The sequence below is a fragment of the Felis catus genome, chromosome D4 (genome assembly GCF_018350175.1).
Source record: "Felis catus isolate Fca126 chromosome D4, F.catus_Fca126_mat1.0, whole genome shotgun sequence".
NCBI classification, from domain to species: Eukaryota; Metazoa; Chordata; class Mammalia; order Carnivora; family Felidae; genus Felis; species Felis catus.
The window spans coordinates 11,431,927-11,458,737 of record NC_058380.1 but is presented as its reverse complement, the minus strand read 5'-3'; the positions used below and the strand labels follow the sequence as shown (position 1 = coordinate 11,458,737).

General features: G+C 45.1%; 1 protein-coding gene and 1 long non-coding RNA gene across 2 annotated transcripts in view; one reads left to right on the top strand and one right to left on the bottom strand.

Moving 5' to 3' along the window:
- Positions 1–26,811, bottom strand: part of PIP5K1B (phosphatidylinositol-4-phosphate 5-kinase type 1 beta) — a 317,417-nt gene that overhangs the window by 235,022 nt on the left and 55,584 nt on the right. The gene's annotated exons all lie outside the window — the stretch shown is intronic.
- Positions 60–2,961, top strand: LOC123381668. The gene is made up of 2 exons (XR_006588955.1): positions 60–457; positions 1,545–2,961. It is a non-coding gene; the product is annotated as an uncharacterized LOC123381668 (long non-coding RNA).

Below are 26,811 nucleotides of genomic sequence, written 5' to 3'. Positions count from 1 at the left end.
CTCAGCGCAGCCCTAGGGGGAGGGGCGAGGACCCGCCGGGCGACTATTCAGTACGTTTCTTCCGCAATTAGCTATTGAGCTGCGAGCTCGCGGCTACGCGTGTTTACGAGGCTACCGTAGTCCAGAGTGTGCGCTTATAAAACCAGAGCATTGAAAGAGACGTCGTCGATGATAGGGGGCTGCATGAGGGGGAGTGGAGCTTGGCCTCACCAGGGAGGGCTTCCCCGAGGAAGGGACAATATCCTGAGTTCCGAAGGAGACAACATGGGTGCTGGGTAGTGAACCCGTCCAGGAAGCGGTACCAGCTTGGTGGCAGGCGGGAACCAGGAGGGGAGGGAGGGAGCGTCGGCTGCGGTGGAGACTGAGGGCCGGCTTACAGGACGTAGCGGACCAGGGCGGATTCTGGCCTTTATCCCGAGAACAATGGAAAACTTCGGCTTTCAAATTTAAAGCAAGGGTACGGCAACGACTGCAAAGCTCGCCGGCTGCTGTCTGCAGTCCGGATGGTTGGGAGATTAGAACCTACAGGAAAAAGACCGGAGGGGAGGCAGTCCTCTAGGCCACAGAAGATGGTATTTGCAGTAAGGTGTTAGTGTGGGAGAGGAGATGGAGAGAATGGTAAATTGGAGAGCCATTTAGGTCAGGGGAAGAAACCAATGTGTCGTTATACTGTTTCACGGTCCTATTTCTAGCACAAGCATGTGTGCCCAGTAATCTTCATTCAGTAGGAGAGATTAAACGAAGGGAAAGTTTTCACACTGGAAAACGACAAACACAATCCTCCGCTTAATATGAACTGTGATAGCTCCTTAAAAATGGGTTTATACTTATGCCTTCATGTATTTTTATTTTGCATTCTTACTATGTACGATGCACTGCTAGGAGAAAGGCCCTACTATGAAGGCGTTTCATTTCTACCGAAGACAGAGAGAGAGAAATAAGCTATTTTCAGATAGTGGTAAACCTCAGGAAAACACAGGATGGTGTGATAAGGCACTAGCGGGAGGGGGGCAATTAGAGCGGAGATCTAAATCCAAGAAACAAGTTGCGTCCACATCTGGGGGATGAATATTCAAAGCACAGAAAGCAGCAAAGCCCAAGGCAGACGTGAGTTTGGGGAGCTGGCAGGAAAAGAGAAAACGGCAGCTGAAGCACAAGAGGGAGAGTGGTGGGAGGACATACAAGAGTTTGGATCTCATCCTCAGTACAATGAAAAGCCACCGGGGACTTTAAAGCAGAAGAGTGATATTATCTGGTGGAGGTTTTAAATATCGCTTTGGCTCGGTGGGAACGAGGCTGCAAGAGGGCAAGGGTGGAAGCAGAAAGGCAGCGGAGGGATGGAACCAAGATCCGTTTTGGAAGGAGAACCAAAAGGACAGGCAGATAGATTAGATGTAGATGATGAAAGGAACCGACAATTCAAAGGCAACCCACAGGTTTCTTACACTGATAGATGGTAGTATCGTTCATTTACGGAGATAAGGAGGGAGTGTGTTTCAAAAAGTGGAAATTAAGAGTTCCGTTTTGGTCGATTTGAATTGCAGGTGGCTATCAGATATCCTGTGGCTATCGGAACTGAAAGGAAGCTTAGAGATTTTTGTTCATCCTTCTCTTTCTGCGGCTGAAGAATGTCAGGTCCAGAGAGGCTAAGTGACATACTAGCCATCACACAGCTTATTTCGTAATGGGAACCAGTACTAGAACCAGGTCTTCTGGTTCCTAGTCCATGCCTCTTTCTCCACTGTATCTCAAAATGCTTTTGAGTTCCCTATAAAATACAGGTCCTAATGATACAATAATGTTGGCTATTCATGCCTGTAATTGTATAGAAACTGATTTAAGCTTCCCAAGTGTCAGACACTATTCAAACTGCTTCACATGTAGTCCCTTGCTTAGTCCTCACCACAACCCTAGCAAGGAGGTATTATTGTCCTCATTTTGCAAGGATAATCGAGATGCAGAAATTAGGCAACATCCCCAGGATGACAGTACACAGAAGCATCTGGGTTTTCTGGCTCCAGAGCTGGGGTACCACACTGACTCCTCCAAGTGCAGTGATGTTTTAGGACTGAGACAAGCCATTTCCAATTGTGAGCTCTGTGAAGACAACAGGACCCAAGACAGGGTGACAGAGTGAAGATGTTCTCATACAGAAGTGACAGCATGAGAATAAAAATGGTGAATTTGCTCTACATGAAATACACGGAGAAGAACCGTAATGGGGGCAAAGTTGGAAACGGAAGTCATGGGGAGAGAACTGGGGCTCTGAATGCCAGGCAAGAGGGCCCATACTTAACCTGTGAGGCAAAAGGAAACCACGAAAGGTTTCTGGCAAGAGGAAAGACAATGAGACCTACGCTTTGGGCCCTGCCAGGCAGCTCAAGGACGGAGCCAGCTGGAAGGACGGAAGCGGAAAGAATCCACTCCTCGGACCTGCCGGGCACTCTCAACAGTCCACAGTCCCCCGTAATCCTCACTGTGATCCTACCAATTAGACACTGTTATGCTCATTCTGTAGAGGGACAGCTGAGGTTCAAAAATTGCAAAATGCCCAAGAGGCACGTGGAAGAACCAAGATGGCCCAATCTGAACCAAGATGCCGCTTCAAACCCTGCATTGTTTTTGCTACCCTTTCCACGGAGTGGACAAGGGGAATCTGATGGCCAGCTGTGAGATGAAAAGGAGGGTCTAAACTCCAGCTGGGAATGGCAGACACAGGATATGGGTTTGAAAGACAGGCAGGTAACGACAGTATCTGACCCCCTGTGTTTGGAGACTATGGAGAGAGACGTCACAGGGGACAAGTTTGAGCGGGAGTGGCTCAAAGAATAGTACGACATTAAATAAAAAACAGGAGAGACGAGAGGAAGACCTTTCAGAAGGACACTGCATTAACGACAGAACTTCCCAAGAGCCACGGCATATTGCTAATTTGCGTATTATTAAAGCATTACTAACGTGGCTCAAATGTGCCAACGCTGTGTTCATCCTTGTCTGGGCGAGTACAATAATCTTTACCAGTAAAGCAAAGAGATGGTGGTAAGTGCACAAAATCAAACACCTGTGCCCTTGGGTTCCTGCCTGAATACACTTAGCAGCTACCTTTACTCATTTCTTTGTTCCCATCCCTGTCTCTATAGTCCGTTCTCCAACCAGTGTTCAAGGTAATCCTCAAGGGAAGACTTGAAGAGAATCCTTCAGTGAGTTCTCATTCAGAGAAAAAGCCAATGTCCTTACAACGGTCTGTAGAACTCTATGTGTGATGTGGGTCTCTGCTGTCCCTCTGACCCCGCCTCCCAATACTGCCTCCCTCACTGCCTTTCCTCCAACTGCAGAGGTCCCTTCCTGTCTTTCGGCCCACTAGGCAGGCTCCCCACTCCTCCTGGCTTACTCTTCTTCCAGTGGACGTCAATCCCTTCAGGTCGCGGCACAAATGTCATTGAGAGGCTTTCCCTGACCGTCCCTTATAAAAAGCAACAGCGGCGCCCAACACCAAACCTACACTCATGCCCATACCCCTTACGTGGTCTGTATTTTCCTCTAGAGCGCCAAATGACATATTTGCATATATGGTTTTCTTGCCTCTTGTCCTCGAGAAGATCAGCTCCACAACCACAAAAACAAGGCCTTCGCTTTACTCCCCGCTGTATGCCTAGTACCTAGAACAGGGCCTAGTACGTAGGACTCAAGAAGTAGTTGTGAATCCCTGTGTGAATGAATGATGAATGACTGAATGGCCTAGCACAGCTCCATTGAAATGGAAGAAAGTTCTATTATTTGAAACTCCAGCTTAGCAGCCTTTTCTACACAGAAAAGATAACGTTTATCTATTTTTGAGAGAGAGACAGAGCATGAGTGGGGGAGGAGCAGAGAGAGAGGGAGACACAGAATCCAAAGCAGGCTCCAGGCTCTGAGCTGTGAGCATACAGCCTGAAGCGGGGAGCGAACTCAAGAACTGCAAGATCATGACCTGAGCCAAAGTCACATGCTCAACTGACTGAGCTACCCATGCACCCCTTTTTTACACTGATTCTGAGTACTTACTTGGACAATTTGTTTTCTTTGATCGACATTATTATTAAAGTGCCCTCCAGACCACACAGGTTGATCTACTGAACTAACGGTTAGGTGAACTGAGAAACTGAAGCCCTAAGTTTCCATTCTTTTTCAATCATATGCTGATACACTCTTGATAGAATTAAAATGCTCAGTGCTGAGGACTCCAAGCAGTGTTTAATATATTTAGTTACTGCTTCCTCTCAAAGGGATAAATGAGAGAAAACAGCCGCCATAAAATGCAATTCAGCCCGCTGCAAATGAATAATGCCAGAGGCAGGATTCAGGAGACTGTCCCTGAGTCAATTCATCCTTCTGGTTTCACTCTGGTATGAATTAAATACTACACGTAGATAGTTGATATTCATGCTCACTCCTGAGTCATAAAAGCAGATTTCTATTCAACAGTTAAATTTTATTGTGATTAATATTGTATGTTCTTAAACTAACAGATAGTTTCCTGTTAATTCCTAGGGGCAGCTTTTCACTATTAAGCCCCAAGCATATGGCAAGGCAAATACCTACCTCTGGATCCATACTGAATGAATTTAAAATACAAACGTGTGTGTGTACATGCTTTTATTATTTTTTTATTTTTGGTGAGAGGGAGAGAGAGGGAAGGAGGAAGAGAGGGAGGAAGTGCATGTGAGTTGGGGAGAGGGACAAAGGGAGAGAGAATCCCAAGCAGGCTCTGTGTTCAGTGCAGAGCCATAAGCGGGGCTCGAGCCCACGAACTATGAGATCATGGCCTGAGCCAAAGTCAAGAGTGGGACGCTCAATTGAATGAGCCACCCAGGTGCCCCTGTATGTATACTCTTAGATGGACTGACAAATATCTCAACATCTCACAGTTACTAGCATCACCAACCCAGAAAAAAAATACTGCAGAGGAAAACTTGACTTTCAAAGTATAGAAACTCAGCAGTGTCTACTAGTTCAACAACTTAGGAAAAATGCTGGCAGTGTCTACCAGAAGGAAACATATGTATGCCCTGTGGTTGAGCAACTCCACTCCTGGGTACATACCCCAGAGAAATGCATGCTTACGTCTCCTAAAGACATGTACACGAATGTTCCTTACAACATTATTTGTAAAAGCACCTAATTGGCAACAACCCACATGTCCATAAACGGTCGAATGGGTGAATAAAGTTATACAATGGAATTATTTATTTAACAACATGAGTGAGTTACAGGATGATACCTCATGGAAGAAACCAAACACAAAGGAACAAATCCTCTGTGAGTCCATTTTTATGACGTTCAAGAACAGCCCAAATCCATCTCTAGTGGTAGAAGGTCAACATATTGGTTACCTTTGGGACAAGTGACGGAGAGGGGCACAAGGAAGTGTTCCATTTCCTGATACGGGTGCTGGTTACACAGGTATATACACATGTGAAAATTCATTAAACTCAATACTTGAAATGTATACACTGTACTGTATAAGGAATCAGGAATCATTGACCTCAAAATGGTACCGACGCAGAGGAAGAGAATGGGAAGCTGAAATGTAAGTTGAGGGTGGAAGAGAGTAAGAATGTATTTCAATTGAAAGAAAGATATTCTGTTCACACACTAATCACGAGTTTAAACTAGAATCTCTTCCAAATCTCTCTGACACACAACAGCATCAGCCTAAGAACAGCTAGCCGGCCTTGCCAGCCGGAAGGATGGACAAAAGACACACATGCACCGCCCCCCACCCCCCCCAACACACACACATACACTCACTCCTCAAGCTACGTTTCACTGGGGTCATAAACACCAGCAGCCTCACGTAAGCACTGGATACCTGTCTGAAGCTGGTTACGGATCATCAACACAACCGCTGCCTCTCCGTGGTCCTGTTGCCACAGTGCCCTCAAAGCTGGTCATTTCTAAGAAAGCAGGAAGGAGGAAACGAAGCCCATTTCATAGCCTTGGACTTTCTCAACTGTGTATTTGTTCAAAGTCAGCTCTGTGATACCCCCCCACCCCCCAGCTGAATTCATGAGATAGAATGGTCAAAGTAAACGGAGTCCAGGAAATCGGCAGGGGCTGTCCTCATATACGCCAAGAATGAGAACTGTATTTAAGGACATGATTTTGACCACAAGGAACTTGTTTAGTTATCCTTACGAAAGAAAAATAAACACAAGATGACATCAGAAACTGATCAACCATTCCATCTCTAATTACTGAGAGTATGCTAAGTATAGATATGCTCTACAGTGTTTACCCTCAAGGTTGCTTCACCTAATCCCTAAAACTTTCCCATAAGGGGCGCTTGGGTGGCTCAGTCAGTTAAGCGGCTGGCTCTTGATTTTGGCCCAGGTCATGATCTAGTGGCTCATGAGTTCCAGCCTGCTTGGCATCCTCTCTCTTTCCCTCTCTCCCTGACCCTCCCCTGCTCACTCTCTCTCTCTCTCTCTCTTTCTCTCAAAAATAAATAAATAAACTTAAAAAAAAAACTTTAAAGTGACAGCAAGGATTAGAAAATCAGGGCAGTCAGGGCGCCTGGGTGGCTCAGTTGGTTAAGCATCCGACTTCAACTCAGGTCATGACCTTGAGGTTCATGGGTTCAAGCCCCGTGTCCGGCTCTGTGCTCACAGCTCAGAGCCTGGAGCTTGCTTCGGATTCTGTGTCTCCCTCTTTCTCTGCCCTTTCCCCAATCATGCTCTGTCTCTCTCTCTCAAAGGAAAATAAACATTAAAAAAAATTAAAAGGAAATTCAGAGCAGAAGTTTACCAATGGACATTAAAACCACTCTTGCGTTTTATTTTTCATAACCACTGAAAGCCATCAGAACACTCACACAGAGCAAGGCCCATCATATGCGCACGGGCCAAATGGTATAAAGGGGCCTCAAAGCCCTAATGGAAGAAGCCTCATAGACTAGACCCTCAGCAAAGTTCAAGTAAAGAAGTAAATGTAAATTGTAGTTATTTTGTTCAGTTTGCCCAAAGGAGAACATCAAGGAAGATATTACAAAGAGCCATCCAGCCCCCACACTCTACCGCCTTAAGTCTTGCAACAGAAGAGAAAAAGGCGTTGACTTCACTTGTCCCTCACTGGTTTTATGTGTTTTAGGCAGCATCCATTTTTTGGTGCCTTCACTTTGGCCAGACTTCTAGTCTGTAAGCCAAGGCCAGCACGGGTATACCTTTCTGTGGCTATACGCTCCTCTCTGCCTGTCTGCTAGCTTTCACTCGCAGGAGTGATCCATCTGGCAAGAAGGAAACAATAATTCAAGGCTTTATGGATCGTGTATAAAGTTCGCTGCAAAACACGCAAAGGCTACAAATCTAGTTGGGTTTACGTACTTGGGCCTTCCAGTTGCGTGTCTCAGCAGCCTCCAGAAAGGCTCGACAAATCAGTACATAGCGCGGCCGCAGGGAAAAAGGGCCAAATCTGGAGTCAGACTACTATACTTGTAGTTCTATGACCTTGGGCAAGTTTGTCAACCTCTCTGGGCCTCGCTTGTCTCATCTATGAAGTGGGGACACAACCTCTTCGTAAGGATCAAAGGCGTGAGGTCTATAGTAGGCCTTACAAACAGTAAAAGCCCTATACCAACGGGTTCCTCTCTCTTACAATCCCCAGTGCCATGATCACGAAGTGGTCCTCCCCACTTTTCCACCCCTCTCACCAGAAGGCTCCCTTTTTTTTTTTTTTTTTTTTTGTCGCCTTTTAGTTTGGTTCTGTGCAAGAAAATTCTCTCTTTGGCTTCTTCCCTGAGATTGTCGTCATTTTTAGAAAAAGACGTTTTCTGAGGTTTAAAAAAGTATGAGTGGAAAGGTTCATCATCGGTCAGGTTGACAGTTTCTGACAAGGAGAAGTAAGAATAAACCTCCTTTCTACGACTTTTACTGGGTCTGAGGAGAGACAGATCCCAGGGCGGTAGAAAGGCCGTCAGTAAGTAAAAAAGTAAAAATGTGGCCGGATCAGTGAATACGATTTCCTACAGCAAGCCATTTGTTAATCCCCAGAGGCTGCGGCTACCCTCCCTGGTCGCTCTCAACTTTTCAATGGCGACTAATCCCAGCGGCTTATTCTTATTTATTCATTTTAAACCCTGTTTTGAATTAGTGCTGTCATGCTACTGTCCTTCCTGGCATATAATGAGCTGTGCAGGGACACATATTTGGCGATGCCCGACAAACAGGTTGAACACGGCCTCTTTCGGACAAAACAAGCAGAAGTACAGGGGAAGGAACTGCAGAAAGGTTCGAGAAGTTTGCGGGAGTCACCATGCCTCTAGATGTGTCTTTCCCTCCAGGTGGCTGACATCCGTAGGCACATTCTGAGGAGCAGGTCAAATGTTCCAAAGAAGCTGGAAGCCAGACTTAGAGGCTGAGAAGCAACATGATTCAGGGCCACTTTTTTTTTTTTTTTTTTTTTTTTGGCTTTAGAAGGTGACCCATGTGTAGCCAAGAGTCCCTTAACCTCTCTGACACAGAGGGACGTCTATGATTTATTCTTTTCTTTGTACCCACAGTCCTTTAAGGGTAACAGGACAAGTAAATGTAGCAAACAGAACAAGTAGTAAGGGCAGGGGTGCTCAGATTCCTCCAGTTTTACACCAGCTAATTTCTAAACCGAACGCACGTCCATTTGTTAACAGGAAGTGTATTTTTTACCACCCGTGGGGTTCAGCCCTCTGAAAGTTCCTGCCTATTAGGAAATGGTACAGATTTTTCTCTCTCTCCTTTTTTAAAAAAAATTTTTTTTTCAACGTTTTTTATTTATTTTTGGGACAGAGAGAGACAGAGCATGAACGGGGGAGGGGCAGAGAGAGAGAGAGGGAGACACAGAATTGGAAACAGGCTCCAGGCTCTGAGCCATCAGCCCAGAGCCCGACGCGGGGCTCGAACCCACGGACCGTGAGATCGTGACCTGGCTGAAGTCGGATGCTTAACCGACTGCGCCACCCAGGCGCCCCATCTTTCTCTCTCCTTTTGAAAGCCAAAAGTCTAAGATCAATTTTTAAAAAATTTTTTAATGTTTATTTATTTTTGAGAATGAGAGACAGAGCATGAGTGGGGAGGGGCAGAGAGAGAGGGAGACACAGAATCCGAAGCAGGCTCCAGGCTCTGAGCTGTCAGCACAGAACCTGACGCAGGGCTCGAACCCACGAACTGCGAGATCAAGACCTGAGCCAAAGCCGGACACTTAACCGACTGATCCTGCCAGGTGCCCCTAAGATTGACTTCTTAAGACGCTTTCCACCAATGGTTTTATCATTGTCATCATCATAGAATAGTAACATATTTAGTGAAGGCATGCATGTCAGGGACCCTTCTAAGTACTGTGTATCACCCTGTTCAGGCCCGAAACCACCTCTAGGATTATTATCCTCATTTTATAGAGGTTCTCAGGAGGCTAAGTTGCCTGAGGTGACATAACCGGTTAAGCGGTACAGGTAGAGGAACGGGAGCCCAGAGGTGAGCGGGTTTTTTTTTAATGCTTATTTTCTGATAGACAGCGAGCAGAGGAGGGGCAGAGAGAAAGGGGGACAGAGGATCCAAAGTGGACTCCACACTGATAGCAGTGAGCCCGATGGGGGGCTCGAACTCACAAGGTGCAAGACCATGACCCGAGCTGAAGTCGGACGCTCAACTGACTGAGCCACCCAGGCGCCCCCAGAGGTGAGCTCTTAATCTCCCCTACTGCCTCTCAAAAAATACCCTTGGATTCCTCACACCTGCCCCATTAATGGTACTCCGAGTGATCTTCCAAGAAGGTCAGTGGACTGGACGTGGACAGGACCATCGTTCTGACTGCCAGACAGATGAGGGCTCCATGAACTGCGAGGGCTCACGGGTCCTAGCGACCTTACAAAATCAGGCCATTACTAAATGCCCTGTTATCCCAAAGCAGTCATGAGCACCAGTGCCAAGGGTCAGAATGGCAGAATATCCGATCGGAAGGAGGCTTTAGAAAAGAGGCGTACCAAACTTGACCAGCAAGTAAACTGAGGTTCAGCGAGAGCCAACGATTTCTTCAGGCTCAAAAAGGCATCCAGGATGGACAGAGTCAGGATGTTTTATTAAATTTGTACAGATTATTTTGCGATGTTTGCCCCGTGGGTTTCCCTTGCACCTCAGAGTCCTTCTCCAAGCAACTGCATCCACGGCCATGGTTTTCACTGCAACCACTGTACTGATGGCTCTCACATTTCTGTCCCCAGATATGGCTGACCCTCCTTGAGCCTGGAATCTGTAACCACCTACAAGGCATTGTCCCCACATGGACTTTTCACACCTTTCGATGAACAAATTCACTCTTCCCCTCCCCCCCAGTCGGCTGGTGTTAACAATGAGTTACGCCACAATCTCCCCCCGCAAGTCAAAACTCCACATCATCTAGATCTCTCCTCTCCTTCCTGTCTTTGCTCACTCCATGTCCTCGGTTTTACCTTCTTAGTACCTTGTGTCCTTCCCTTCTGCCTTTGTTGCTAAAGCATTTGGGTCCCCGCCCCCTCCCCCACGCGCCCCACCCCCAATGCCAGGACTCCAGTGAGGCTTGGTCAGGTAGGATGCCTCCACTCCTACCCAGTTTGCCTCAACATTGCCGGAGTGAATCAACTGAAATCATCTCATCAAGGTCCATAACGCCCTCTTCCTCTTCCTCGATTCTTTCATTAATGCTCCTCTAGGGCAAGAGTGCAGGCAGGCAGACTACAGAGAGCAAGGCACACGGAAAAGGAGGGCAGAAGGGAGGGAAGGGAAGAGGCGGGTAACCCTAGTATCTCCCCAAGTTTCTCTAAAGCTTTACTCCCTCCTCCCCTGCCTTCAGTGAAAAGTGCTCTAACACAGTATCTAAGAACTTGGGCTCTAGAGGCACCTGGATCGCTCAGTCAGTTGAGCGTCCAGCTTCGGCCCACGACATGATCTCGCAGTCTGTGAGTTTCGAGCCCCGCGTCGGGCTCTGGGCCGACAGCTCGGAGCCTGGAGCCTCCTTCCGATTCTGTCTCCCTCTCTCTCTGCCCTTCCCCAACTCACGCTCTGCCTCTCTCCCTCTCTCAAAAATAATAAACATTAAAAAAATATTTAAAAAGAACTTGGGCTCTGAAGTCAGAAAGCTTGGGTTTAAATCTTGACTGTAACTTACAAAGGTGTGACCTTGGGGATCAAGTTACTTACCCCTCCTTGAGCCTCACTTTTCTTACCTAAAAAATGAGAACAGTCCCTCTAGCAGCCGATTGGGGTGAACAGTAATGCAGGTGATGTGCACAAAGCTCTTAGAACACAGCCCGACAGGACACTCCTCAAAAGAGATCCTGGAACCCAAACCAGGATCATATCTTATTTACTTAGATTGTTGTCTCCTGTTTCTCCTTCTTGGGCACCGACTACCTGGCCAGCAAATCATCCAATATTTACTGAGCACTAAAACTGCACACACTTCAGTCTGAAGACGGAACCAATGCCGGTAACACAGCTTCTCTGCCAGAACCCTGAGATTTCAAATTTCTTCGTGCCACAAAACACGTCCTCAGAGTCTGTTATGATTAAGTCTCGGTAGAGGGTGTTGCAAAGATGAAAAGGACCCCGAAGGAAGTTGAGAGTCCGGGAAGGAGGTAGGTTGCAAATGAGTAAATATAATACAGGCTAGCTCTTGTGTCTTCCGCCTTCGGGGAGCATCAGGATGACCTGTGGAATTTTGAAAAACAAACACAACAGAGTCCCAGTCCGGAGATTCCTACTCACTAGGCCGGGGGCGGGGTATTGGAATTTCTATTAATTTTTTTTTGCCCCCGAGTGAGTCTGATGTGCTCCAACGGTTAGAAACTACGGGGGGAGGCGGAGAGAGCACCTCTACGGCTCCCAAGTCCTTATCAAAGAAGGAAGAGTTCTGGAGACGAGCAAGATTGCTTTCAGCTGAGAGGAAGGACCCATGGTCTGTGAAGATTCCTTGAACCCAAAACACGCCCAGAGAGTCTGGTTTAACTGGCTGAACCCGGAACACGAGAAGCCATCTTATGGTAGTACCAGCTGGGTAAGACCTCTGACCGAGAATTTTTGTTCTTCTATCACCTGGATTCCTTCCTCCCCCTGCCTTGACCCAGGGAGGTCAGAGCCCCAGCAAGATGGCCAACGGCAGGGGATGAGACAAGCACGCCCTCCTCAGGAGCCCAGCAGCTTTGCCTGCGGCCACCCCCCACCCAGGGAGGGGAGCCCCTAACGTGAAGTTGGACTCTTTGCCAATTGCAAGGCACCCAACATCTGCGACACCAGCTGCAGACAGTGACTTCAAGTGACAGGAGAACACTTCACCGCCCACGAGCGAGCGGAAAGGTTCCTGGGTCTCACATTCACAAGAGCAGACCTTTCCCCGTTGAATAAATTTACACCAAGAGGCAAAAATAAAGAGTTCTGCGCACATCCCACGAGTGCTGCTGGTTACACATGGGACATCTGACACTTGTCCCATGTGGCGGAAATGAAGAATAGAAGGATTGTGGGGGGGGGGCATTTCTAGTGTCTGGGAGACACCTGGTAACCGTGGGGAGAGGACTCTGGTAGAGGCAGAGGGAGAGAGTGCAAAAAAAAAAAAAATCAAGATGGAAGTGGCCGGGCCCGGAGGAGGAGGTGACAAAGGTGGGGGTGGGGGGAGCCACACAGACTAAGCACTGAAGAACTTGGCTGATTCAGACTGAGAACCCGGGTGCATGGTGCTTTCACGTACACGGAGAGGAAAACAAGCAATAAAATGTCACCAACGATGGGTCACGGGATGGGACTTGCTTAAACTTTTTTTCTCTCCTGAGAAAAGACTATTGGTAAGAGAAATGTGGGTGGTACAAAGAAGAAAGGAAAGGGGCGCCTGGGTGGCGCAGTCGGTTAAGCGTCCCGACTTCAGCCAGGTCACGATCTTGCGGTCCGTGAGTTCGAGCCCCGCGTCAGGCTCTGGGCTGATGGCTCAGAGCCTGGAGCCTGTTTCCGATTCTGTGTCTCCCTCTCTCTCTGCCCCTCCCCCGTTCATGCTCTGTCTCTCTCTGTCCCAAAAATAAATAAACGTTGAAAAAAATTTAAAAAAATAAATAAATAAAAAAATAAAAAAAAAAAAAGAAGAAAGGAAAAAATATATATAATCGAGAGAAAAAGCCTGCCGTGGTGGAGGAGGTGAATGAGGAGGACACCAGTAACAAATTGCAAATGTTTATTTAAAGTCTATAAAATAAACTTTAGCTCTAGATCAGTCAGATCTGGGGGAAATTATCTCATTCTTTTCTTCATCAAGAACAGCCATAGTTTCAGGGCACTACTGACATTGAACCAGCTCCATGACTGACAACATAAAACCGTCCACCTTCCTTCTAGAAAAATGTAGGCAAAAGGCCACTGCTGCTATTGCTTCTAGAATACCCAACACATCTGGCCGCCAGACACAGAAGACAAGAGGCAAAAAGTCCCACGGCATAAACGACAGTGAAAGCCTGCCCCGTTAAGTAGAATTTGCTTGTGGAATGTATAAAATCTAAAGGCTCAATTAACCTTAATGATGCGTCAAAGAAGAGAAGGATCACCCTGGCCTAAAAGCAATTCTGCACAAACCGCAGAACCCGGAAGGAAGAATGTTGAGGAAGGGGTGGGCGATGGCCAGTTCCCTGCCAAGACGAACCCTCCACCTGGTATTTCAAAAAATAACAATTTTTCCATGTGAAAACTACGACGGGGGAATTAAGGACGTCATCACTGGGTATGAACAAGTTGTGTGTTCAATGCAGTAAAAATCTTATCCTTTGTTCCAATTTTTCTTCCATCACTTTTCCCAACAGGAAGACTAGTCGATTCCCTTGGACACGGCTTCACCACTAAGAACCCAGTCTGCCCTGTATCGCTCTTCAGTTTATCACCAACACTGGGAGACGCAACTGAAGTGCTTCCGAGGGCAGACGCATAGATGGACGAGAGCACTGGGAGACAGCACTGCACTCAGCAGACCGGAGAACCTTCGGGCATCTCAGGAGAGCAGGCAGCTACCAGTCAGCTCCTGCAGACGGCTGCCCCTGCAGAGGAGGGCGGCCGTGGATGCTGGAGCCTCCAGTTATTCAAGAGGTTGGGGGCGCCTGGGTGGTTCAGAGCCTGACCTCAGCTCAGATCACGATCTCACGATCCGTGAGTACGAGCCCCACATCGGGCTCTCCGCTGTCAGTGCAGGGCCCACTTCAGATCCTCTGTCCCTCTCTCTTCTCCTCCCCCACTTGTTCTGTCTCAAAAATAAAATAAAACATTTAAACAAAGGGGGGGGGGTTGAAAATCCAGATTTCTAAAACTGTGGACTCTCACAGTCTCCAGATGTCAATTTTTTTAAAAATTTTCTTCTAACATTTATTCTTTTTTTTTCCAAAATTTTTTATGTTTATTTATTTTTGAGACAGAGAAAAACAGAGCACGAGCGGGGGAGGGGCAGAGAGAGAGGGAGACACAGAATCCGGAGCAGGCTCCAGGCCCCGAGCTGTCGGCACAGAGCCCGACGCGGGGCTCGAACTCCCGAACCGTGAGAACATGACCTGAGCCGAAGTCGGACGCCCAACCGACTGAGCCACCCAGACCCCCCTACAGATGTTCAATTTTTTAAAAAGTGAAGGAAGAGCAAACACATTTTAACACTGATCAAAAAAAAAAAAAAAAATTAAAAGCTAACACTAATACCGATTAAAAAAAACAAAAAGGAAAGTCTGGCTTAAGCTCAGCCCTTATGCCCCATGATTGTCACTCTCCTTCTCTTTTCGTAAGGTCCTTGTCATTTTTATTTATGCTCAACCCCTGTCTCTGGCCACATGCTCTCTATGTGAGGACAAAAGTCATGTCCTGCAGGTGAAAGAAAGTCCTGCACTGCCTTGCAGGGGCCAGGTGTGGGGCACTGCCTATGAATGATGGTGGGCGATACTTCAGACCTGTGCTAGCGGATGATGTATGCATCCACTTTTTCCCTCTCTTCCTGCCGCTTCCCCCACCAGGCACCAGTTCCAACTGGCCACACTGATTCTCTTTTTCCACCGATTCCCTACTTTCCAGGTGTGCACTTCAAACACCTACAAATAACAGCGAAGTTTGCAACCTCCACTCCGATGTTCTGTTTCGTTTTTGTTTTTTTCTCATCTTCTGGCTCGTCCCTTCTAGTCAGGTTTCTAATTTCACCAAAAGTGAGCATTCTTAGCCTACATTTGATTTACAGGGGACTGCGCCCCGTGTTTCACAAAATATGATGCTGGTTTGGCATGAGGCCAGAGATTTAAAATAAAGCAACAAGTAATGAATTCTACTTATTCTAATTGTACCAAGTTTTAATTCTTTTTAAGCTTATTTATTCTGAGAGTGAGCTCAAGAGGGGAGGGGCAGAGAGAGAGAGGGAGACACCGAATCGGACGCGGGGCTCGAACTCAAGAACCAGGAGATGGTGACCTCAGCCAAAGTCGGACGTTCAACCCACTGAGCCACCCAGGCAATCCCTAAAATTCACCCTCATAAAGAATACAGTTTAAGGAGTTTGGACAAATGTGTCCGGTCACGTAACCACTGCCACAATCAATGTATCACTGGACGTTGAATTACAGCAAAGCATTTTTGGCACTGAAAGATGAACACACAGATTTCCTTTTTTGGTCTAGTGTGAAACCAAGCTCACACATTCCTGGGATGCACCCCACTCGATTATGGTACTTCTTTAATGTGCTGCTAAATTCTATTTGGTGGTATTTCACGGAGGGGTTTTGCATCAATATTCATAAGCATGACTGATGTTCAGTGTGTGTGAATGAACGCACGCACATATGCACACACACTACCAGTGCGAATCTCTGGCATAAAGATCGCTTTAACATCTTAAACTCCCAAGTTTGGACTTTTGCCGTATGCATAGAAAACACTGAAATCGTGGTGGGAAAATGTATCCAGGTTTACGCAGAATGGTTCTGGTTTACAACAAATGTCCCGCACGAAAGCCCCTTGCAATAATTTGTAACTTCACCCTATTTAATAATATCCTTGCATGCTGGAAGAATTTACTGAGGCCATCTGGGCTTGCACTTTGAATTCAGAAAGCACCTTTTGGTAAGTTTTTCATTTCTTACGTGGTTATTGACTTCGGATCTCTCTGCCGGGAACCACTCTGATAAAGTAAATTTTCCTAGAAACACCACCCACTCATCTATCTCCACAGAATGTCCCGTCGTATCTCATAGTATTTTGTGGTAATTTCTCCTTGTTTGCCTCTAATTTTGTTGATCTTTACTTTCCCCAGTAATCAAAGGAGTATCTGTTCGTTGTAAACAATTGAAAAAATAAAGAGACATAGAACAAGTTGAAAATGACCCATAATCCCATCACACAGAAAGGACTACTAGTGCGACTATCATGTAAAACACTGCAGACTTTTATCTGTCTACATACCTACCTTCCTTACCTACCCACAATGTTTGTTACCCTGCCTTTTCCTTGTTACATGATGTGAACATCTTTTCCGTATCAATACATACAGATCTATAATTTCAGTGGCTATGAAGCATTGTTATGCCATGCTTTACCATTGTTATACCAAGACTTTCTTACTAAAATTCCTGACAAGAGGGGATATATATGTTAAAACTTTTTAGAACCATTGGGCACATGGGTGGTTCAGTCGGGGAAGTATCTGACGCTTGGATTTCAGCTCAGGTCATGATCTCACGGTCCTGAGATCAAGCCCTGCACTGCTCAGCATGGAGCCTCCTTGGGATTCTCAGTTTCTCTCCCTTCCCCTCCCTGCACGTGCTCTCTCTCAAACCAATAAAAAAACATTTAAAAATTTTTCTTTAAAAACCGTTAATAGTGCTATGTTGAACATTATTTAACATCTTTGCAATGCGCATCCAATTATGCATATAGAAGTGATAGTCAAAGGTAAGTTTCACAAAATGGTTTTGCTTATAAAAAAAGTCTCTATTCCTGACATTAAAAAATAAGCAAAGAAAAAACATAAGACAAGAACAAAGATTTCTTGCCATCCACTATTCAGTGATAGCTTCTGTTAATTTTGTCAGGTACCCGAGCTCTAACACTCTTTTTCTGTAACCATCAGTGACACTGTATTATCCACACTAGTTTTTAACTAACTTACCATATTACGCCATCTTTCCATAGTATCATTGTAGGCAGCTCTAAAGTATTCAGGGATAAAAGAGCCATAATCTGATCATCTTCACGGAAATTGGAGAAGTTTCCAATTTTTGCTTTTACAAACAATGCTACAATGAATATCAGTGTGTGTGTGTGTGTGTGTGTGTGTGTGTATGCGTATTTATTTATTTAAGGCCCCATCGTTCAATTCTTTCCTTAGGCTAAATTCCCAGAGGTGGAACTGTTAGATGGGAAATTATGTACTTCAAGGCTTCTGATGAACACCCTCGCCCTTGAGAAAGTGTACATCAATCGATGTTCCCAACAGAGTGTTCTCTACATCTACTCCAACCTTGGTATTATAGCTCTCCTCATACTGAGATTAGGTAACGAAATGTAGCACTTTTCTCTCCCTTCCTTCCTTCCTTCCTTCCTTCCTTCCTTCCTTCCTTCCTTCCTTCCTTCCTTCCTTCCTTCCTTCCTTCCTCTTTCTTTCTTTGCTTGCCTGCCTGCCTGCCTGCCTGCCTGCCTTTAAAAAGCTATTAACAAATAGGATATTTTCTTTCATGTGCTTTTTTTGGTCCTTTGCAATCAATGAAGAAATCGCTTCATATGATCTAGTATCTACCTATACACAAAACAGCCATACGAAATTCTATTTCTTCCTTAACACTGTAGGTCCTATTATATTCCTGGAGAATTAAAAAAAGAAGAAGAAGAAAAACATGCCTTGCATTTTTAGCAGTAGGTCTGGTACTGTTGCTGAAAGTTGCTGAAATTTTGCTTTTAGTTTATTCCAAGTGAGGAAGAACCCCCCCTTATCTCCATGTTGCATTAACATAAATATGGACCAGAACATTATTATACGATGTTTTTGCTAGAGCACAGAATTCAGTGGGGCACAAGCCACGCCCAACTTTTCCGTGCACTGTAAGCATTTTAATAAACGTTTCATTATACTACTGTCTCATCTCTCACAGCTCCGTGGAACAGACCACTAAAATAACACTGGAGGCAGGCTCTGGTTCATCAAAATGTCAACATCTGTAACGTCTGAGACATTAAAAATTATGAGTGCAGTCTCTCGCAGAGCTTTCATTTTTATTTTTGCCAGAGCTCTCCGTTTTAAATAAGCACCCGTTAGGAACAATTGTGACTGATTTCCTTTGGAGCAAAAATTTCCTTTGGAGCAAGAACATTCACTTTTTTTTTTTTTTTAACAGTCGAGAACAAACGACCTGCAAGTGAATTCAAGATAACGAGCACTGAATGTAGCATTCCATCAAAGCGTTTTTGTTTCAATGTTTAAGAACAATATTCAGAACATATATTCCAAAGGGAACAAATTTACATGGGCCTTCTCCACCTTTTAAAAAACACTGGTTTTATTTTAAAATACACGCGAAAGTGTAAAATGCTTCCATGTTTTTAATAACTGTGACTAAAGAAATCAACGTGATTACAGTTGGAAACCTAAGATCGATTTTTTTTGGACACGTTGCTATTTATGATTAGGAGATCACATAATGGACATGAGGGCAAGAAAAGATTTACTTTACCAAGGATAACTAGAATAATTCTGTCTTAACATTACTTTTTGTTTTAAGTATTGCTTAATCAGCCTGACCTTGTAATGCTTGATCAAAATGTATAAAATAACACTATAGCTTTAAATGGTAGCATGAAAATCCAGTCAAATAAATGTTGTTTCTATTCCTAAAGCATTCAGTAAAAGATCCTAAAAGGCTGAAGTCCTACAATAGTACTCTGATGAAAGAATGTTCATTACGATACAAATACAACAACTTTAAGATACAACTGTTACCCTACCAACCCATTCATTCTACTACGGGTCCCTGGATATAACGGATTCCACAGTTTAGTGGGAGAGGTGACCAGAACAACAGATTAGGGAAATACAATGACATCGAGAAATGGACAGGCCATTCTACATCATTAATAGCTCCCTGAATTCACCCTCCATGAGTGATGGGCTCAAATGAATACATACTCCCAGAAATAATCCACCATTTAGCTCGTGCACACAATGAAAAACTGACCACTATGGAGACTTTTACTGTTGAGATTAAGCAAACCCCAAAGCCTCATCAAAGAGCAGCCAACCTTAAAAGAGAATCCAGATAAACTGGAAAACCGCGACATCTCCTACAAGTAAGCTGAAACAAAGGTAAAGAAAGAAAAAAGCGGGGGGACAAATGTATCAGAAAGATGGACATGTATCAAAGGAGAGAGAAGTGTGGCGTCTCGAGCTTCTCCAGAGAAGGTGGGGCCCTGGACCCCGTGTTAGGAGAATCTTCATCTAACAGACACGTAGTTCATGAGCTGGACTGACCCACGGGGTCGACATCATCTGCTGAAACCAGCCCTTCGAATGTTCCTCTGCATTTGCTCTGACCCTCATCCTCACCTACAGACCATCTGACCTTAACAGACGAGCTGAAGAAAAGTTGGCCCATTCGTGGGAGGAAGATACACCACCCCATGGCCATGATTATCGCAGCGTGATGAGTATTTTCACGTTTGCACGTACATGAATAAGGTGGCCCTTTTCATCAATCTGGTGATTGTGAGTGGGATGAGTCAACTCACGAGGGTCTCATTAGCCTTGAAAAAGGACGACACAGAGTTTATAAACCTACAAAGCTGTGAAGCACGTTAAAAAAAAATTCCTTTACAATTTTCCCCATGCCAGCATTAGGACGCTGAAATTCCTTCGCTACGCGGACCTTGCCTACTTTTCAAACCTTGCATGACAGGACTGTGATGGTCTTCATCGATAGCTGACGTTTGTTAAGTGCTTTTTCTTTTATTTTTTTTTAAATGTTTTATTTGATTTTGAGAGAGAGAGACAGAGCACGAGCAGGGGAGGGTCAGAGAGAGAGGGAGACCCAGAATCCGAAACAGGCTCCAGGCTCCGAGCTGTCGACACAGCGCCCGACGCGGGGCTCGAACTCACGAACGACAAGATCATGACCTGAACCGAAGTGGGAGGCTTGCTCGACTGAGCCACCCAGGCGTCCCAAGTGATTTTCCCACGTAAGCCCCTTTCTAAGCATTTTACTTAGGGTAGTTCATTTAAAACTCACAGGAACCCAAAAGGTGGCTAACGTTTTCTTTGTTTCACTAAATGAGGAACTGAGGCAGAGGAAGGTTAAATGCTCTGCCTCATCATGTTCCCACACGAATCTCACACCTCACTCACGCCGAAGTAGTTGTAGGTCTTGCAAATGCCATATGCTTTTGCATACTGCTCACGTGGCCCAGAGCACCGTCTTGGCTTTTTCCGATCTGACCACCTCCTATTCATTCTTCCACACTCGGTTTAGGCTGGGCTTCCTCCGGGAGACCTTCCAGATACCCCAACTTTTTCAAGAAAAGTTAAGACACTGTCGTCCGTGCTCCTGGGCAGGTGCCCACGCACACATAATGTAAGCACTAAGGGACTCAATGCAAATCTGTTCCCCACCAGGCTAGGGGCTCTCTCACGGGCAATGTCAGCATCGCTGTCTTTCACTGCACCACTGCGAGGGGTGCCATTCTTGGAGACGACACAGTGACACAAATCGTGACTCCTAGCCTCGTACAGTATGGCAGCTCTAAGGACAGTAAGCCCATCGCTTTCTAAAACGTGACACGCAAGAGTATGCACTCATCAACACTGCTGAGTGAGTGGCTGAGACAGATATCATGATCATATCAAACGGAGCTTAACCACGGAGGTCTCCCAATCAGGCTACTACCCTCGAAAGCAACACTGCAGAAGGTAAAGTCTAAATAACACCGTCAAGTTCAAGGTAAGGGCTGCTAGTGCTTACTCAGAAATCTCTGCCTTATCTTCTCCATATCAGCTTCTTATACATTTTTTTCTGAATGCTCACGGCGCATGCAGGAGATTTCCCTCTGAGCTTTTGATAATGGCAGAACGCATCTGCAAATGGATGTGGCATTTTCGCCAGAGACACAAAGAATTACAGTGAGAGCCGGATATAAAAATCTACCCAGAAGAGTGGACTGAAGTGCAAATTAATACAGTCTAATTCTTCTATTTTATTTAAAAATTTTTTTTCAACGTTTTTATTTATTTTTGGGACAGAGAGAGACAGAGCATGAATGGGGGAGGGGCAGAGAGAGAGGGAGACACAGAATGGGAAACAGGCTCCAGGCTCTGAGCCATCAGCCCAGAGCCTGACGCGGGGCTCGAACTCACGGACCGCGAGATCGTGACCTGGCTGAAGTCGGACGCTTAACCGACTGCGCCACCCAGGCGCCCCGAATTCTTCTATTTTAATGAGCACGTTCACATTATGATTATGACATCATGATTCCGTCCTCAGAAGAAAGACACTCCCCAACTTTGAACCACCTGCGCAGCAGAGACAGAAAACTTCATGCCGACCTTTGGCAAACATTTATGGTGTCTCTGATGAGAGGTAAAGGAAGAAAAATAAACTTAGGGAATACATCCCTATTCCCTTTAGAAGGTCACAGTCTATCATCCCATGGATGGGAACATGGTCCTAAGTAAGAGAACCTTCCGCATCTAATTAGTTTCAACAAACAGCTGGAGGTGGAGGTAGGCTTCACGGAAGAGAAATTCTGCGTCAGCCGTTCGACGTCACTACTTAGCCCTCGTTCCTTCAGTTGACTCCTGCCTTATGACTGCTGCCTGTCTTGGAGAAGGAACAAAAATGAGTAGCTGCGAAACTACTGGCAAAATCTATGAAACCTCGGAAGCACTGTGGCAGGCAGAAAACCGGTCCCCCAAAGATGGCCATGTCCTAATCCCCAGAGCCTGTGACTGTATTGCGATTAGGCCAAGTCGGGGCGTGTGGGGGGTGGGGGGATTAAAGATACAGGTGAAATTAAGGTTGCTAATCAGCTGGCCTTAAAAAAGGATTATCCTGGATTATCTGGTGGGCCCAGCGGAACCACAGGGGTCCTTCAAAGGCAAGAGGGAGGCAGAAAAGCTGGTGTCTGAATGACAGACTGTGAGAAAGACTGTCCCGGCTACTGCTGGCTTTGAAGACGGCAAGAGGCCATCAGCCAAGGAATGCTCCTGGCCTCCAGAATCTCAAAAAGGCAAGATGACAGATTCTCCACCAGAGCCTCCAGGAAAAAGGCAACCTTGCTGGTGCGTCACTGTTGGCCTCGGGAGACCAATGTTGGGCTTCTGACCTCTCGAACTCTAAGATAAATCTGTCGTTTTAAGGCAGTAAATCTGTGGGAATTTGTTACAGCAGCAACAGGAAATGAATATAGGCAATTTCGTGAGAAAAGAAATACACTCATTCTATAATTTCTACAGCACGTGGACATTTACCGCCCCCCTCGAAGGAGAGCAGAGAGCGCCCATGGACTACCATGGCCGATGTGGCCATTCCCTTCTCTCCCCCCACCTGAGCTATGTATCCTGAAACATAACACTTGAAAGCTATTTATTTCACAGCAGTGGTCTGAAATACATTCAAGTTGATGTTATGTTGCATTTTGAGGCTTTCTGCATCCAAGATTCATCACATTTTGTGAGCATCAAAGGGACCTCAGTGAAGAACATATATGGTCCATTCCTTGTAACTAATTTATAAACGAAGACCTCCAGGCCCTGTATACTCCAGATCACACAGCTAATCACAGATCCAATAGGAGTCTCCTCTTCCTCAAGCCAGTTCTCTTCCAATTCCCTATGCAACTAATAACTAGGATTCGACACCATGCATAAAATTAAATGGCACTTGAAATTGTGTAACGGAGGTGGATTTTTTATTTTATGTAATTAAAAAAATTTTTTTTGACATTTATTTATTTTTGTGAGAGAAACAGAGAGCACAGGCAGGGGAGAGGCAGACAGGGAGGGAAACACAGAATCGGAAGCAGGCTCCAGGCTCTGAGCTGTCAGCACAGAGCCTGACATGGGGCTTGAACCCATGAACTGTGAGATCATGACCTGAGCCAAAGTTGGACACAAAAGACTGAGGCACCCAGGCGTCCCTAATTTTATTGAATTTTAATGTAAAAAGTTTTTAAAAACTCTGCTGGTTTATGTTACTGGGAAACTTTTACATATGTTTGGGACCACCTGGGAATGGGAGTCTATTTTTTCAGTTGAAAACTTATGAAATCTCAGGAAAAGACCCAGTATTTCTGATGAAAATCCAGTGTCTGAATGTGTTCTCAGTGTAAAATATATGCTGGAATTTAGAAGATTTGGTCTGAAGAAAAAATAGATATAAAATATGTCATTAAGTTTTCATGTGGCTGTTGAAATAATATTTTTGATGTATTAGGTAAAACGTGGCTACTATAAAATTTAAAATGATGTAAGTGCCTCTCACTGTATTTTCTACCAGACAGTGCTGTTCTAAAGGAGTAAATTGCCACACTTGTATATGTTAACCTGAAATTCTAGAAAATGGAAACACAGGCAAAAATACAAGCTATTTGCTTGACACATGATCAGAATCTCCAAACTTTGTAAAAATGTCCAAGATACAAAAAAATTCTCTTCCTATTCATTCATTCATTCATTCATTCATTCAATTGTAGGGGGGGGGAGAGAGCACGAGCGAGATGTGAGCAGGGAGAGGGGCAGAAGTAGAGACAGAAAATCTCAAGCAGGCTCCACACTCAGTACAAAGCCTGATGTGGGGCTCGATCCCACACCCCAGGGATCATAACCTGAGCCGAAATCAAGAGTCGGATGCTCAACCAAATTGAGCCACGCACACGCCCCTAATTTTATCTCCAATCAATTGGAGTACAGGATGCCTGCCCCCCCCCAAAACGTTACAAAATTACTCTGCTTAAAACTTCACTTATTTGTTGGTTGGCTTGTAATTTACAGACTGGCTTGTAATTTACAGACGCCCTTGTAAAACAACTGTAAACTAAGAAGGAATACATGGGCCACAGAGCAGCCACTTACACATTTTTAGAAATCTATTTCTTCCACAAATGTGTCACACTTACAAAATGAAAATACCAGCAATTCACAAATTCTTCACATTAAATTTCTAATTCAAGCGCTCCCACCACCCCCTTTTTTGGCTTTGGTAATGGATCAGCTATAAGTTTTTAGAACTAATATTATACCACAGCGGGAGATATGCTGATCTGGCAAACAGGGTTCTTAAAAATATTTATGTAAAATATCACATGGCCAAAGGCCCTAAAAAAAAAATTCCTGGAATTCGGCCTTAGGAATAAGGCAATTTATCTGCTCTCCCTCTACATGCTATTCTTTCCGTACAACAGGAGCGCGTCTACGCGGGTAATACCTCCATGTGTCAGATGACTGATCAAAGATGTCAAAGCGAAATCTACATGGTGGCTGAGAGAGTGAGGCCAGCTTTCAGAAGCCACCGGGCTGCTCAGAGGAAAGGAGGGTTTTTGTTCAGGCGACCCTAAGCGTCCCAGAGGTCATGCGGGATAATCTCAGCTTTGCTTTCCCGGCTCGCTGAGGATACCTGGGTCCGTGATTGTTTCAGGATGGTGGCAGACCATGCCGAGGTCATCCCCTGGGACTCATCCTCAGGACCGTGGCCATCTGTAAGGCTGTAAGGATCATCTCTCCCCAGATTCCCACAGCCCAACTGCCCCGTTTTCCTATTTAAACGCTACGCATCAAGGAGAAACATCTATTTATAATGTTTAGGCGAGAAGACCTGGATGTACAGTAAGACAGCAATTACACAGATGAAAGAAAGCTACCGTGAATGCCAACAATGGTTATCTCTATTCGTAGGATTATATTCCTTACACTTTTCAGGATTTTGCACACGTTGGAAACTTGAATTATTTATACAGGCCAATATTCCTCCCCCCCCACCCCGTTTCTTTTTGTATGGGTAGGAGGGAGTGTTTAAAGAATCCAGGGGGGGGCGCCTGGGTGGCGCAGTCAGTTAAGCGTCTGACTTCAGCCAGGTCACAATCTCGCGGTCCGTGAGTTCGAGCCCCGCGTCGGGCTCTGGGCTGATGGTTCGGAGCCTGGAGCCTGTTTCCGATTCTGTGTCTCCCTCTCTCTCTGCCCCTCCCCCGTTCACGCTCTGTCTCTCTCTGTCCCAAAAATAAATAAACGTTGAAAAAAAAATTAAAAAAAAAAAAAAAGAATCCAGGGGTTCCTGGGTGGGTCCAGCATCCAACTCTTGATTTTGGCTCAGGTCATAATCTCACAGTTCATGAGTTCGAGCCCCACATCGGGCTCTGTGCTGACAGTGCAGAGGCTGCTTGGGATTCTCCTCTCCTTCCCTCTCTGCCCCTCCCCTGCTCACGCACACACTCTCTCTCAAAATAAATAAATAAACTTAAAAAAAAATAAAGAGTCCATATTACTAAGGTACTTGAACATATTTTGAATTAACACGCTCCTCTGACCCTAGCGCATAATACATTAACACATAATACATAAACTGCTTGTGACATCATTAAACAGAAGTACACTCATAAATGTGCTTTCAAAAGTACCACACTGCTAATCCAAAAAACAGGACCAGTACTAAAACCAAAAATGGGTTCTTTAGGAGAGCAGCCTCCAAAGTAAGACACGCTAAAACTAAACTTTTTTCGCTGACGTAGGAATGAAATTTAAACCATTGAACTACGTGGTGCATCTAACACCTTAATAATACTGCATACGAAATTAAGGCTTTGCATTATAGGAATTTCTAACCCACTCTTCTAATTTGAGTGTGATGTATTCCAAATCATTTCTTACAGGTTTTTGCAAAGTTCAGCAGGGCAGCCAAGTATCACTGAGAATCTGTGCGAAAAGGTATTTCTTTACAGGACTGATGAGGTCACCTAGAAGTCATAGAACTCCAGGCAAACGTAGTTACCATTTGCACACAGTTTAACCATTACACATCAAGAAGGCCACACAGCAGTAACTTGCTATGAACTATACCTTATTTGGAGAAGAAAGAGACTGGAATTGCCAAGGTCCTGTGGGAAGAGATCCACTAATCACACACGCTGGTGAAACGCTAGTGACATTCCCTTTAAAGTCAAAAAGTAGGTAAGGATGCCTCCTATCACCTCTGTTATTTGAATACTTTTCTCCAAGTTTTAGCCGAAGCAGTACAAAATTATAAATGATGCGAACTGGAAGATATAATTAACATTATTTGGAAAAACAATAATCAATCCACTTATCAAATCCAGTAGCATCGCCTAGGGGGAAGAAATCAGAGCCAAAACATAAAGTTCAATAGTTTCCTAGGGCACCTGTGTGGCTCAAACATACGACTCTTGATTTTAGCTCAGGTCATGATCTCACGGTTCGTGGGTTCGAGCCCTGCGTCAGGCTCCTTGCTGACAGCATGGCGCCTGCTTGGCATTCTCTCCCTCTCTCTCCGCCCCTCCCTCACTCTCTTTCTCTGTCTCCCTCTCAAAATAAATAAACATTCTTAGAAAATCAGTGATATCCTTAATCTTGAGAAATAACCCACTAAGAAATATAATGGAGATGAAACTCACATTTATCAAGGAAAAAAAGACACCAAACAAACAGGAGTACATTTAAAGAGAGGTGAACAGAAGTTACATAAAGAAAACCATGTCAACTTTAGTGCGGGACACAAGTGAAGACTTGAACTCATGAAATCATGTGCCGTCCTTCCCAAGGGGCAAGGTCAATTGTAAAGATGACAAT